The 14,671-nt window shown below is 39.0% G+C and overlaps 1 long non-coding RNA gene across 2 annotated transcripts in view; it reads left to right on the forward strand.

Annotated features, from left to right (window-relative positions):
• The window catches only part of LOC149120133 (uncharacterized), a 97,696-nt gene extending 85,644 nt beyond the window's left edge, over positions 1 to 12,052 (forward strand). For both annotated transcript variants that reach the window (XR_016226840.1, XR_016226842.1), the window contains one exon: positions 11,604 to 12,052. This is a non-coding gene — a long non-coding RNA (uncharacterized LOC149120133). The remainder of the gene's footprint in view (positions 1 to 11,603) is intronic.
• The last annotated feature ends 2,619 nt before the right edge of the window (positions 12,053 to 14,671 follow it).

Genomic DNA, 14,671 nt, shown 5'->3' on the forward strand with positions numbered 1-14,671 from the left:
TCTTGCAATTTCTTATGATTATTTTCATTCATTTACTTGAAGCTAGCTGGTGTTTGGAGTGCATTCTGTTTCAATAGAGCAAAGCTAAGCTGATGACCTTTAATGCAATTAAACCTATGAGTTTGCCTCATTAGTTACATATTTAAGCTAAATGAGCTGGCATGTTTATCTAGCATAACTACCTTGTAGCTTAAAATTTAGAGTAAATAAGGAATCATAATATCCTTGCAATATATTCCCTGCAAAAAGTTAATATCTTAGAGGTATTAAACAGTTTATTTTCATATGATTAGCTTATCCAAGGTTGCATGTGTTATTTATATTTAGAAAACTTGCATTAGATAGAAGACAATTTCAAAGATTTAACTATCTTTTGAAAAAGAAAAATTTTTATTTTTGGTCAACTTATGAATTATCATATCAATTATAAATCATGTATACATTCCAAACAGCTTATATTTATTTAAATATATACTCAGCCGAAGGTAGCTATGAACTTGAATAAGTGCAGTGATATTTCTGACATGCATTGATTACATGATAGGTCAGGAATGGGTGAGCATTGTGGTCCAGCTGGTGAAGCCACTGCTTGGGATACCTGCATCCCAAAGCAAAGTGCCTGGGAGTGACTAGCTCTTCTGGGGGTGTGATCCATCTTTCTGCTAGGTACATCATGGAAGGCAGCTGATGATGCTTCGTATACATGGGTCTCTGCCACCAGTGTAGGAAACCTGAATGGAGGTCCTGGCTCCTGGATTCAGCCTGCTCAGCTCTGGCTGTTTGGGGCATGTGGGGAGTGAACCCTCAAATTAAAGATTAATATTGCTCTCTCTCTCTGTCTCTCTCTCTGTCCTTCTCTCTCTCACTGCCTTTCGAAAACAAAAGTGATTGGATCATGTGACTACCACATAATCTGATAAATACAAACCATTAATGATAAAATCTAAAATAAGGAGAATATAATGGGCACAATACTAATGCCATGTAGAAACTAAACACCATTATTTATTAAATTACCAAAAGCATAATTTTAAAACCTACCATTTATTGACCAGCATGTATGTCCCTGGCAATGTACTGCTAGAACTTTCACCTGCAAATAACACTCACTGTAGGTGGTTTTAATTCCCACATTTTACATGGAAGTAAATTCTCAGGGATGTGAGGTATTGCCATAGCTTCACCCACCCTGAGAATATCAGGGTCAAAATTTACCTGCAGATGGTAAATCCAAATTCAAAACTTAGCATTGGGCGTCTCGCTATTAGATTTACCTGGTGCTAGTTTGAAGGACAAGGACTGGCTGCCTGAATCAGGGTGCAGAGAAATATTTTGTAGAAACGATTCTTTGCCTGATAGATTTTCTTTACCCAACTTTATTCTCACAAGAGGAAATGTCATAAGACCACAAACATAGAAAAAGAAGTCTTCAGGACGATTTCTTTTTTTTTTTTTTTTTTTTTTTTTTTACAGGCAGAGTGGACAGTGAGAGAGAGAGACAGAGAGAAAGGTCTTCCTTTGCCGTTGGTTCACCCTCCAATGGCCGCTGCGGCCAGCGCGCTGCGGCCGGCGCACCGCGCTGATCCGATGGCAGGAGCCAGGTGCTTCTCCTGGTCTCCCATGGGGTGCAGGGCCCAAGCACTTGGGCCATCCTCCACTGCCTTCCCTGGCCACAGCAGAGAGCTGGCCTGAAAGAAGGGCAACCAGGACAGAATCCGGTGCCCCGACCGGGACTAGAACCTGGTGTGCCAGTGCCACAAGGCGGAGGATTAGCCTATTGAGCCGCGGCACCGGCCCTGCGGATATTCTTGAAGTAAACCAGGCACACACATGCATACTCCCCACTGAGCCTCTGTCCCTGCAAATGTCTCAGCAAAACACATTTATTGCTGAGGTCTCTTTCCAGTCTTCTCTGAATTCTATTCTTCCATAGCATAGTCTTAAAAGAAAAGGATTAAAATCCCTGTATATGGGCTGGTATATTTGGGAGTAGAACCTTTGCATATGCACATCTCTGATTAGACAGGCATCTGGCAATAATATTTTCCACGCAGAATTAACTCAGGACAATAGTTTTCCATTAATTTGTTCTACTCTTCTACTGGAGACTGACAACACTCATAGGTATATCATATGTACTTATATGTAAGTAAATCACCTATAGTCCTGATCAATATACAGTGAGAGATCCAAAGCATTAGAAATAGTGAACTCATCTCTGTGTGAGAAAAGGTTAAGAACTTGCACATTTTTATATTTTTATTTTTTGTTACAAATGGCATGCCATTTATTGTACTGTTACCTAACACATCAGTGTGTTGGGGCGTTGGGTGAGAATTTCTGATGGGGAGCATTTCTTAGAGCAACTTTGCAAAATTAGTTCTTGTAGCTACTTTGTTGAATCACAGTCCCCCTGGGAAAATCCCGCTGCTAACTCATTCTTCCTGTCTTCATTATAGGGAACTAAGAGGAGTTTTGCTTGTATCTGGCATGTGATATCCCATCCCTTGAACTTCTGAGGAAGTACACTGTGCAGCCCTTTCTCAGTTCTGTACCCTTGTGTGTTCTCTACTCCATGTCCTTTCAGGACCCTGCTTCTAGCACACTGCCTACATTGTTGTCTTTTCTAGCTTTCTCAAAGTTGTAATGTTTATGTATGTTTCTTTTTCTGCTTGTTACAGAATGCTTTCCCAGAGGAGAGCAGAAAAGTGACTACTTTATGCTACAATGTTCTGGAATCTCACTCTAGGATATATTTTCATTTGAAAGGGAGACATTCATTAAATAATCTATTAATTCTCCGCTTACTTGCATGGTGCCTCTGCCATGTATCCATGGAACTGTCCCTAAGTCTAATAAGGGCTCAGTTACTCTGTTCGTCTCATGAGGTGCCAAAGCCTCACAGACTTGATTACCATGCTGACATAGTTTAAGCCCTGATATCTCCTAGCACGAACTCTATATCTCTGCTTCTTCTTCCTCAGTGTTATGTTGGCTGTATTTGACATTTTTCTTTTCTGTTATGAATTTAAGAAATGTCTAGTTCAAGAAAAGTGATGTGCTACTTTTATCATAATTATATAGAATGTATGTATTAATTTGGGTAGAAATGAAAGTTTCACAACTCATAAACATGGTAAACTTTCTCTTTGATTCACATCATCTTTTTTGTGCCCTTCAAGAATGTCTAATACTTTTCTGGCAAGAATTTGCACTGTTTTGTTATATGTGTTTATAGTTACCTTATGTTATTGCTGTTATTAACAATAGGATAATTTAAAATTTTATGTTATCTAATTGGTCCTGATATGCAAGCATCCAATATTCAGTGAATCATGAGCTGAGACTCCTTGCAAAATTTTGCTTTAAGAGAATATAATTTGGCATTAGAGACCTAGGATTTTGCATGTGAATACTCATATTTGCCACTAAATAAAATTATTATTCTCTCTAGTCATGTATTTCTTCCTTTCTTCAGCAAGTCTTATATATAAAAGAAAGACATTAACCTAAATTAATCTTACTAAGATGGATATATAAAAATTAACATAAATGATTTTCCATTCTGTGAGTATGCTGTGAACAAACTTTCAGACACTGTTTACTTTTTAAAAAATATTTATTTATATATTTGAAAGTCAGAGTTACACAGAGAAAGAGAGGCAGAGAGAGAAAGGTCTTTCATGCACTGGTTCACTCCCCAGTTGGCCGCAATTGTTGGAGCAATGCAGATCTGAAGCCAGGAGCCGGAGCTTCTTCCAGGTCTCCAACACGGGTGCCGGGGTCCAACAATTTGGACCATCTTCTACTGTTTTCCCAGGCCATAGCAGAGAGCTGGATTGGAAGTGGAGCAGCTGGGACCAAACGGGCACCCACATGGGATGCCGGCACTGCAGACAGCGGCTTTACCTGCTATGCCACAGCACAGGCCCACTGTTTACTTTTTAAATCTTAATCTCTGCATTTGTCCTTAAGCCAACATTAATTCTTTTTTTTTTTAGAGTTATTTTTTATTTCTTTGAAAGACAGAGTTACAGAGAGAGGTAGAGCCAGAGAGAGAGAGAGAGAGAGAGAGAGAGAGAGAGAGCGCTTCCATTCCTCTGGTTCACTCCCCAAATGACCACAACAGCCAGAGCTGAGCTGATCCGAAGCCAGGAGCCAGAAGATTCTTCCAGGTCTCCCACGTGGGAGCAGGGGTCCGAGGACTTGGGCCATCATCTACTGCTTTCCCAGGCCATAGCAGAGAGCTGGATCAGAAGAGGAGCAGCCCGGACTCCTGATGCCCATATGGGTTGCCAGAGCTGCAGGCTGGGTTTTTAACCCACTGCACCACAGCGCCAGCCCCAGACAACATTAATTCTATCTCAAATTGCTGATGGGAATTTTCTTTGTGCCTCATTATTGGGGTCACTGACTATTCAGGCCTTGTTCAAATTTGACCTAATCTCAGTCACCCAACTGAAATCCTATCTTCAAAGACTTCCATGATTCCTGCCAACCAAGACTCCTACTCTCTTTGGAGTCTCCATAGTAATCATTTTTGAGGAATTCTTTTAACTATTAATTATGCATAGCATTTGAAATATTATCCCACGATTAGAATGATAATACATGTAAGTTTTAGTTAAAATGTTTAATCTTGATATCTTCTTTCTCAAACAGTATTTTATTTACTTTGAAGTGAGGGACCATTCTTTGTCTAATTCTTTGTATAAAGGCAATGACAGATTTCCTGAAACAGAATCTCATAATGTGTGTGTTATATGCCCCTCACAAAGCTTTCCCAGTGTTCACTGCAAATGTTGGAGATGAGTAAAAATGCTTTTCTAACTAAAAGGATAAAATCCTTCATTAATTTCATAGCATAAAACCAGTAGTAGTGTTCTAAACATAATATATATTAACTTTGCATTTTTACTGATTTTTGTTTTTTCAATGTTTAATTAATTTTATTTAATCACATTTGGAAAGGAAAGACAGATAAAGATCACCCATCCATTTCAGTTACTCTCCAAATGACTGCAATAGCCAGGGTTGGGCCAGGCAGAAGCCAGAAGTCAGAAACTCAATCTGGATATACCATGTAAGTGACAGGGACTCAACTACTTGACCCATTACTTGCCGTCTCCCAAATGCATTATCAGGAAGCTGGAATCAAAAGTGGAGCTGGACTTGAATCCAGATACTCCAATATGGGATGTGGGAGTCCCAACAGGTATATTAACCACTCAGCCAAATATGTGTCCCCAAATTTGCATTTTAAAAAAATTGTGTGGGGGCCAGTGTTGTGGCATAGCAGGTAAAGCCACCACCTGCAGTGCCGGCATCCCATATAGGTGCCTTTCAACCCCAGCTGCTCCACTTCCAATCCAGCTCTCTGCTATGGCCTGGGAACGCAGTAGAAAATGGCCCGAGTCCTTGGGCCCCTGTACCTGTGTGGGAGACCTGGAAGAAGCTCCAGGCTCTGGGTTTCAGATCTGCACAGCTCCAGCGGCCAATTGGGGAGTGAACCAATGGATGGAAGACCTCTCTCTCTCTCTCTCTCTCTCTCTTTCTCTGCCTCCCTTTCTCTCTCTGTGTAACTCTGACTTTCAAATACATGAAGAAATCTTTAAAAAAAAATTGTTTTGAGCTTGGAATTTATTGATGCTATAATCCAGAGTAAACTAATTTAAAATTAAGATGGGTACATTTTCAAAGAAAAGTTTGACTGCATAATGTGCTCCCACTTTTTATCTCCAGTCTTCTTTCTCTCAAATATTTCTAATGAGAATGTCATATGTACATCATTTTCACAGCTGGTTCCCCAGCATGCAACTTGGTTTTACTCTACATATTTGAAATTCTATGTTTCATCAATATAGGAAGGAAAATACGAAAGACTAGAGAGATGGGAAAATAACAGTATCCCCATATGCAGCAGTTTCAAACTTATATGGTGCAACCTAATCCCCATGGCAGTTGGTATTCAGTGGTAGGGCCTTTGGGAGGCAGTTTGGTCATGTGGGTTTGGGGCCTCATGTGGGAGATCCATGCCCTTATAAACAAGACACCAGAGAGCTGTCTTGCTCTTCTCACCTAGAAAGGTCACAGTGATGACAGACATCTGCGAAGCAGGAAGGAGGTCGTCACTAAGCACCCAGTTTGTGGACACCTCGTTCTTGGACTTCTCAGACTGCAGAACCCTAAGAAATAAATGCTTGGTGTTTAAGTAAAGCATTCTATGTATAGTATTTTTGCTAAAGCAGCCAGAACAGACAAAAATGTCATATAAATATAAATTTTAACAGTGTTTTCTGCCTCTAAATACTACATTTTGGTTATTTACCAAACTCAGAATTTGTATTCTAGGCACAAAAATGAATTAATAAATAAATAAAAACATCCAGAACAAGAAAAACTTTGAGAATTTGTGTTGAACAGGGGGAAATGTAATAGTGTATAAGAAATAAAGAAAAAAATGACAAAGATAATGTTATGGAAATAGGGAAAATTTGTTATAAAAATGAGTGGAGAGATGTGTATTCAAAGGTCAAAACTGATATACATGAGGCATTTCCAACCGCTTTTTGTTATGAAATGTGAAATTGTGTGGATGTGCTTTTTGTATGTGTTGAATTCTGTTCTCTCTGTGGCAAGACATTAGGATTCCTTCCACTTTCTGGCAACCGCAGTGTTTTTCACTGTTTCTAAGGACTGTATTCACTGTTTTGACTTTCTAGCATGATGTTGGGTCTATCATAAGTTCTAAGAATTTCAGATTGCACTAGAAATCTTACAACTTGTGGATGTTGACACTCACACCCTGCCCCCCTTAGGATCAGGGCATTTAATTTGGAAGATAGCTCTAAAATAATTCAGTTCCAATAGTTTTGGGAAACTTAATAAATGGATTATACTCAATCACAAATAAATGGATTCTAAAGAGATATGTATTTTGGACTATGATTAGCTATGTTTTAAAGAATATAGTTTAAACATTTCATGGGCTAAGTAAGAACTATCAAGTAACAAAAAGTTACTACTAAATGATGAATCTGATGAAACATATTCCAGGACCTTTATCATTCATTCATGCACTTGCTGTCAAACTAAACTCCATTTTAAAGTTTGTTCTCCAATTTCATTTCTTTCACTTTTTAAGTGAAACCTTATGACATTCAAATACTACTTAGAGTTCATCTGCAAATCAAAGCCACGGGAAGAGAAAAAAAAGTGGGCTGTCACTTTCCCGACAGTGGCTGATTTAAGGGTCTATGTGCAAATGCTTTTATTTTTCTTACCTTATTTTAATTTCCTGGCTAGAAACTGGCATAGTCCACTTACTTCTCCCTTTCTGATATTGGCACATACCATACACAAAACAGTAGCCACAGTTTTAGATATTAATCTTCATGTAGTACTAAATAAAAGAGTAGCAATAGCATGTCTCAAATTTGCTGATGAAGAAATAATGCAAATATATTTTTTAAACTTTTGGAAAGTTTCACAGTAATTTTACAAATATCATAAGTATATTCTTCTCTTTGAAAAATAAGAAAATTTGAAACCTTAACCTCAATTTTTCTCTCTTCATTCTTTGTTCTGTTTTAGAGTTCCAACAACAATGGAAGAGGCTCCCTCTTACTCCTTAGCTTTTTTTTAATGATTTATTTATTTATTTCAAAGTCCGAGTTACACATAGAGAGAAGGAGAAGCAGAGAGAGACAGAGAGAAAGAGAGGTTTTCCATCTGCTGGTTCATACCCCAATTGGCTGCAACAGTTGGAGCTGCATGGATCCAAAGCTAGGAGCCAGGAGCTTCTTCTGGGTCTCCTATGTGCATACAGGGGCCCAAGGACTTGGGCCATCTTCTCCTGCCTTCCCAGCCCATAGCAGAGAGCTGGATCAGAAGTGGAGCAGCCAGGGCTATGCTGATCAAGTCACCATTTCTCATAGTGTCCATTTCACTTCAGGAGGTTTCCTTTTTGGTGTTCAGTCAGTTGTCACCGATCAGGGAGAACATATGGTATTTGTCCCTTTGGGACTGGCTTACTTCACTCAGCATGATGTGTTCCAGATTCCTCCATTTTGTTGCAAATGACTGGATTTCGTTGTTTCTTACTGCGGTATAGTATTCTAAAGAATACATATCCCATAATTTCTTTATCCAGTCTACCATTGATGGGCATTTAGGTTGGTTCCAGGTCTTAGCTATTGTGAATTGTGCTGCAGTAAACATTAGGGTGCAGACCGCTTTTTTGTTTATCAATTTAAACTCCTTTGGGTAAATTCCAAGGAGTGGGATGGCTGGGTCGAACGGTAGGGTTATATTCAGGTTTCTGAGGAATCTCCAGACTGATTTCCATAGTGGCTTGACCAGTTTGCATTCCCACCAACAGTGGGTTAGTGTCCCTTTTTCCCCACATCCTCGCCAGCATCTGTTGTTGGTAGATTTCTGTATGTGAGCCATTCTAACCGGGGTGAGGTGAAACCTCATTGTGCTTTTGATTTGCATTTCCCTGATTGCTAGTGACCTTGAACATTTTTTCATGTGCCTGTTGGCCATTTGGATTTCCTCTTTTGAAAAATGTCTATTGAAGTCCTTGGCCCTGATCAGCATAGCCCTGACTGCTAATGGACAACTTAATACATTATCCCTCATAGTATTTTTTTTTTGTCTGTTCTACTTAATATGACTGGTTTAATTCTGTAATTATCACACAGTTATTCTTAAGTGTTGAAAATTAACTGAAATGTGATCCCTGTTAAACATAAGAGTGGGAATAAGAGAGGGAAGAGATGTATAATTTGGGGCATGCTCGGGCTGACTTGCCCCAATTGGTAGAGTTGGAAACATACCAGGGGATTCCAATTCAATCCCATCAAGGTGGCATGTGCCAATGCCATCTCACTATTCCAAGTGATCAATTTCAGTTCGCAATTGATCATAATGAAAGGACTAAGAGTCAAAGGGAGCACATAAATAAGTCTAGTATCTGCTAACACTAACCGATGGAATAAATAAAGGGGAGAGTGATCCAACATGGGAAGTGAGATACTCAGCAGACTCATAGAATGGCGGATGTCCTAAATAGCACTCTGGCCTCAGAATCAGCCCTAAAGGCACTCGGATCTGGCTGAAAAGCCCATGAGAGTATTTCAGGCATGGAAAGCCAAGACACTCTGGCAAAAAGATCTCTGTGAGTGAGATCCCAGTGGAAAGAACAGGTCTTCAAAGAGGGAGGTGCCTTTCTCTGAAGGGAGGAGAGAACCTCCACTTTGACTATGACCGTGTCTAAACAAGATAAGAGTCGGAGAACTCAAGGGGCTTCCATAGCCTTGGAAACTCATGACTGGTGCATAGGGAGATTACTGATGCCATAAACAGGAGTGTCAATTTGTAAAGTCAACAACAGGAGTCACGGTGCACTTACTCCTCATGTAGGATCTCTGTCCTTAATGTGCTGTACACTGAGGCTTAATGCTATAACGAGTACTCAAACAGTATATTTCACTTTGTGTTTCTATGGGGGTGCAAACGATTGAAATCTTTACTTAATGTACACTAAACTGATCTTCTGTAAAAAAAAAAAAAAAAAAAAAAAAAGAAATTATCAATTCCCAACTTGACTCTCACTGGGATTAAACATGACAATAGGTCTGATCTGATTTCATCATCATTTAAAAAAAAATCATCTATTATTTTTCACTTTATGTTTCTGTGTGGGAGCAAACTGTTGAAATCCTTACTTAAGGTATACTAAGCTGATCTTCTGTATATTAAGATAATCGAAAATGAATCTTGATGTGAATGGAAGGGGAGAGGGAGTGGGAAAGGGGAGGGTTGTGGGTGGGAGGGACGGTATGGGGGGGAAGCCATTGTAACCCATGAGTCGTACTTTGGAAATTTATATTCATTAAATAAAAGATAAAAAAAAAAAGAAGTGGAGCAGCTAGGAAACGAACTGGCACCTTATGGAATGCTGGCACTGCAGATGGTGGCTTTACCCATTATACCACAGCGCTGGCCCCACCCTTAGTTTTTTTATGATTATAATGAAACATATGAGCATAAGTAGAAAAAATGAATTTTAAAATAGTTTTTAAATCCTAGGGGAAAATATTCTATATCACATTTACTTGAACACTGAATGGAATGCTTTCTTTATATGAGACAATACTATTGTCACAAAATCTAAAAGTTAAAGAGATTCTTATTGTTTTCCTGTCCTGATCTAAGTCATTTATAGATCCTATGTTTCACTGGAAAGATATTTGAACATCTTCAAATTTGTATTGTTAGTGAGATTTCCAAATTACCTTTATACAGTTTTTAAGGAAATTAAAATTTAATGTTTGCTACAATTTCTAACCTTTCCGCTGGTGAATGTCTGACCCTGTTAACTCCCCATGTGAGTTATCACAAGGTTCCTTCCTATTGCTGATCACAACGTCATTCATTGAAAAGAGCTAAGGTAATATTCATAAATTACAGATGTTCTCTACATTTGAGGAATCTATAGACAAAGATATGGGTTTCCTTAGCCCTCAGCTGATAAACTCTTCCCATCTTCCTTCTTGATATTAATCATTTTCTTAACTACTGATTTTATGTTTTTGTTTATTTTTCTCTACAACATTAGACATAGATAATGCTGCCTTATCATTCTAATATCTTATGGCCATTCAAATTTCCTTTGTGTGTATGTGTATGAGTGTTTGTACTTTTTAGATGGATACTTTGTGCTATCATAAATAACCCCTTACCATTCCCTTTTTTTTTTTTTTTTTTTGACAGGCAGAGTTAGAGAGAGACAGAGAGAAAGGCCTTCCTTTTTCTGTTGGTTCACCTCCCAAATGAACCGCCACGGCCGGCTTGCTCTGCCGATCCGAAACCAGGAGCCAGGTGGTTCCTCCTGGTCTCCCACATAGGTGCAGGGCCCAAGCACGTGGGCCATCCTCCACTGCCTTCCCGGGCCACAGCAGAGAGCTGGACTGGAAGAAGAGTAACCGGGACAGAATCCAGCGCCCCAACCGGGACTAGAACCCAGGGTGCCGGTGGTGCAGGCGGAGAATTAGCCAAGTGAGCCATGGCACCGGCCATCCCTTCCCATTCCTGTAGCAAATATTTTCCATTTATTGAAGACTTATTCTGATTTGATTACTAATCTATGGTATAAACGTGGTTGCAGTTTTCTGTCATACCAATCAAGGGATGGGCATTTGCTGCATCAGTAACGATACTTCTTGGGATGTCTTTATCCCATATCAGAAAGCCTGATTCTAATCCACTTCTAATTCCACTTCCTGCTAATGCACATCCTGGGAGGCAAGAGAGAATAACTCAGATACCTGGTCTCTGTCCCCAAGGTGGAGGATTAGGATTGAGTTCTGAGCCCCTGTCTTGGCCTAGCCCGCTCTGGCTGTTGTGAACATTTGGGGAGTGAATCATTGGAAGATTCATATTCTCTCTCTCTCCCTCTCTCTCTCTCTCTCTCTGTGTGTGTGTGTGTGCATCTCTCTGCCTTTCAAATAAAATAAAAGTAAATAAGTAAATTTTTGTAAGTTGAAAAGTGTATAAACAAACACCAATCTGGTTGTGACTGTGTGGTGATTTTTCAGATGTGATTAAGACTTACGTCTGTCGACTTCAGTAAGCGGATGACCAACAATGGGCAGGGGCTTCTTCTCATCACTTCAAGGCCTTAAAGGAAAAGCCTGCAGTCCTAGGGGAGGAGGATTTCTGCCTGTAGAGAACCTTCAGACTCCAGACTGCACCATCAGCTCTCGCTGGAATTCCAGCCTGCCAGCCTTCCCTGCCCATCTCCAGTGTTCTAGCCCCAGAAATCTGCATGTATATGTGAGATGTGAAGTCACAGGCCACCAGTCAGAGACTAGGGAAAAACAAAGCTCTGTTTTTGAAAGAGAAAATTTCTGATCAGAAGGCCTGTGCTCTACCAGCATAGCATTCAGCCTGCCTTCTTTTAAAAATCTGAGTACATAGCAATAGCTTTTTCTTATACAAAAAAGTAATGATGCTTTATTATCCATTTTGTAAATTATACATGCTTCATGTTTGTTGGTTTTATTTGTTTACCTTTAGGTTTTTTAGTTTGTCTTCTGAAGTGAAAATAAGATTAGGATTAGTAAAGAACAATGATGGATAACCTCTAAACCTAATTTATTTTATACTCTGTGTGACTTTTTATGGGACTCAGAAGATGATTTAAACATGATTTAAAACAGATTTAATAAATGGAATTTTTCCAAAGATAATAGGAAATAATAAGGCAATTTGTTTGCTAGTTAAAGTAGCAAACTCCTGTCTAACTGAAGGAAAGAGAAGTGGTTGGGATTCAAGGGTTGTGGGAACCCAGGGTGAGCTGTAGCCACAGGAAGTGGCTGTGGTGAGGAGCTGCAGTGTGGAGGTAAGAACGGCAGCTGGCTTGTCCTGGAAGGAGCCAGGAACGTAAATATCACACCCTTTCCTCTTTTCACTGTTGAAATCTCTTGCTGGTTTCTCTCACTAACCAGAAGCAAATGGTCCAGGAAACCCAACTGCTTAAGTCTGTCACCCGGCCTGAGTACCAGCCTGGAAACAGGACTGAGTAGTTGTATGGTGTCTATTTGAAGTCTTCCATAGAGGCTCCCAGGTATACCACAAAAACTTCATCTCTTAAAGGAGAAATAATGCGTGACAAGCTTTTATCCCACTCCCTTAGAACTGTATTTCTGAGATACAAATAATGGTTGAAATGTCCAGAATATACTATAGTCATATGTCACGTAATTCTCACAATGTCATGGACTTATTAAGAATAAAAAGGTGAGTAAAGACCAAACTGGAAATAATTTCCTTTTGCGAAACAAAACACACACAAACCACCGTTTCCGCTTTCAATAATTTTAAGACTCGAACATTCCTAGTGTTTGTTATCTTACTTCTTGGCAGTTTCAAGCCACACAAGCAAGTTAAGTGTCTGGGTAGCAATCAGTGTTGTAAGGAGTTCGGCCTTGTTTCCAGGGACAGTTTCTGTTTTAGCTGCACACTCTTCCCATGAGATGGCCTTTGCTTCTGTGCACAATGTCTTGTTTGTTTTATCAAAATCAGTTGTTAGAGAAGGATTCATCACACCTCCTTGTTGCCAGTGTATAAGTAACCGTTAATGTAACTGTGTGCCCACGATAGGTGAAAAAATGCCTGGTGGGGGATTCTGGGAGGGTGTGAGAGACAGCATGAGCACTCTGGCTTGTTGAAAGTCTGTGGAACTGACACTAGAAGTATTGCAGAAAACACTTACTTTGTGTAATTCACAGTACTTTTATTAGTTTTTTTTTTCTAGCCATGCTAACAAAAGCATCTTTTTTCACAAAACCTAGGATTTACAAACCACATTTGTGCATTCATCAATTAAACCAAACTATAGGACTACTCGTGAGGCAGACTTGGAAGATAATTTCTCCCATGGTTCATTGTTGAAAACTCACATCTCACAGAGGAGAAAGGAAATTAGGATAACACAGTTAAAAAGTGATGAAGCTGAAGTTTTACACAATTTACCTAACATGTAAATTTGTCAAATATTGCTTGATTCTTAAAAATGTTTTCTTCCTATTGTGTTCTTATGAGATAAATATTTGTCTGTACCCATCTAAAGATATACAGCTCTAGATGATAGATAAAATGTTGTTTGAAAAATCTTTAATGCATTGAGACCTGTTGAGGGCCATGTTGATACCGTTTCCATGTACAGCCCATGGTATTAACTGCTGAAGTCACTAAGAACTCATGGCTTATCACTTGGTTGGTTGACCATAGCAGAATTAATCTTTCTTCTGGAAAAAGCAATGGAAAATAACAATATCGGGGTAAGACCTGCAGACTAGGAGGATAAAATGACAAGCAATTTGAAATAGCAAGAATAAATGTTTTGAATTAGGGATAGCATGTTTATACCTCCCCTAAAAAAATTATTAAATGTTTTTGGAATGAATGATGAGGGCAGTCTTAATAGTTGAGAGAGAGAGAGAAAAGAAGGAAAAAGAGAGTGAATGAGAATGAAAAAAAAAAACAAGAAAGGAAGGAAGGTAAGAAGGGAAGAAGGAAAGAAAATGAGAGGAAGTGAGAGAGGATAGGAAGTAACAATTCTTAGAGGAAGGGAAGCACCCTGTTCTTAGAATTATATCTGTGAACTACATGGACTCTGTTCTCTTTGCATTAACATCACATTGGCATAAGGATTTATGAGAATTGTGTTGTAGTAACTATCTTGCATTTTTTGCTGACTCCCTGAGAATCTAATGTGCTAATAAAGTCATTAAAAATAAAACAAAAATTTTGAAAGAATTTCTGTAAGAATTCAGCTTGAAAATAATTTGCATTATTTTTCACTGTACTGAGTAGATTCTTCCATTTAGAGTACATCTTAGTATTGATCTCTCAGTGTTTACTTTATCCATCTAGTGTTAAACATCAGGGATATTTGAGGCACTACTTTATAATTCATGGTGATTCCTGCTAGATTTCTTCATTGTGAAACTGAATAATATAAGTGATTCTTTTGACTTTCCTAAACAAATATCTAAAGACTACTGTTTTCTAGGACTTAATGTTAGGTTTCAGTGCGTGAAATTCCACCTATTTAATAACAAATGATTACTCAATGACTTCTTGATGTATATGTAGAAAC

The sequence above is a fragment of the Oryctolagus cuniculus genome, chromosome 20 (assembly GCF_051225735.1).
Source record: "Oryctolagus cuniculus isolate XC-2025 breed Fujian yellow rabbit chromosome 20, ASM5122573v1, whole genome shotgun sequence".
Classification (NCBI taxonomy): Eukaryota; Metazoa; Chordata; class Mammalia; order Lagomorpha; family Leporidae; genus Oryctolagus; species Oryctolagus cuniculus.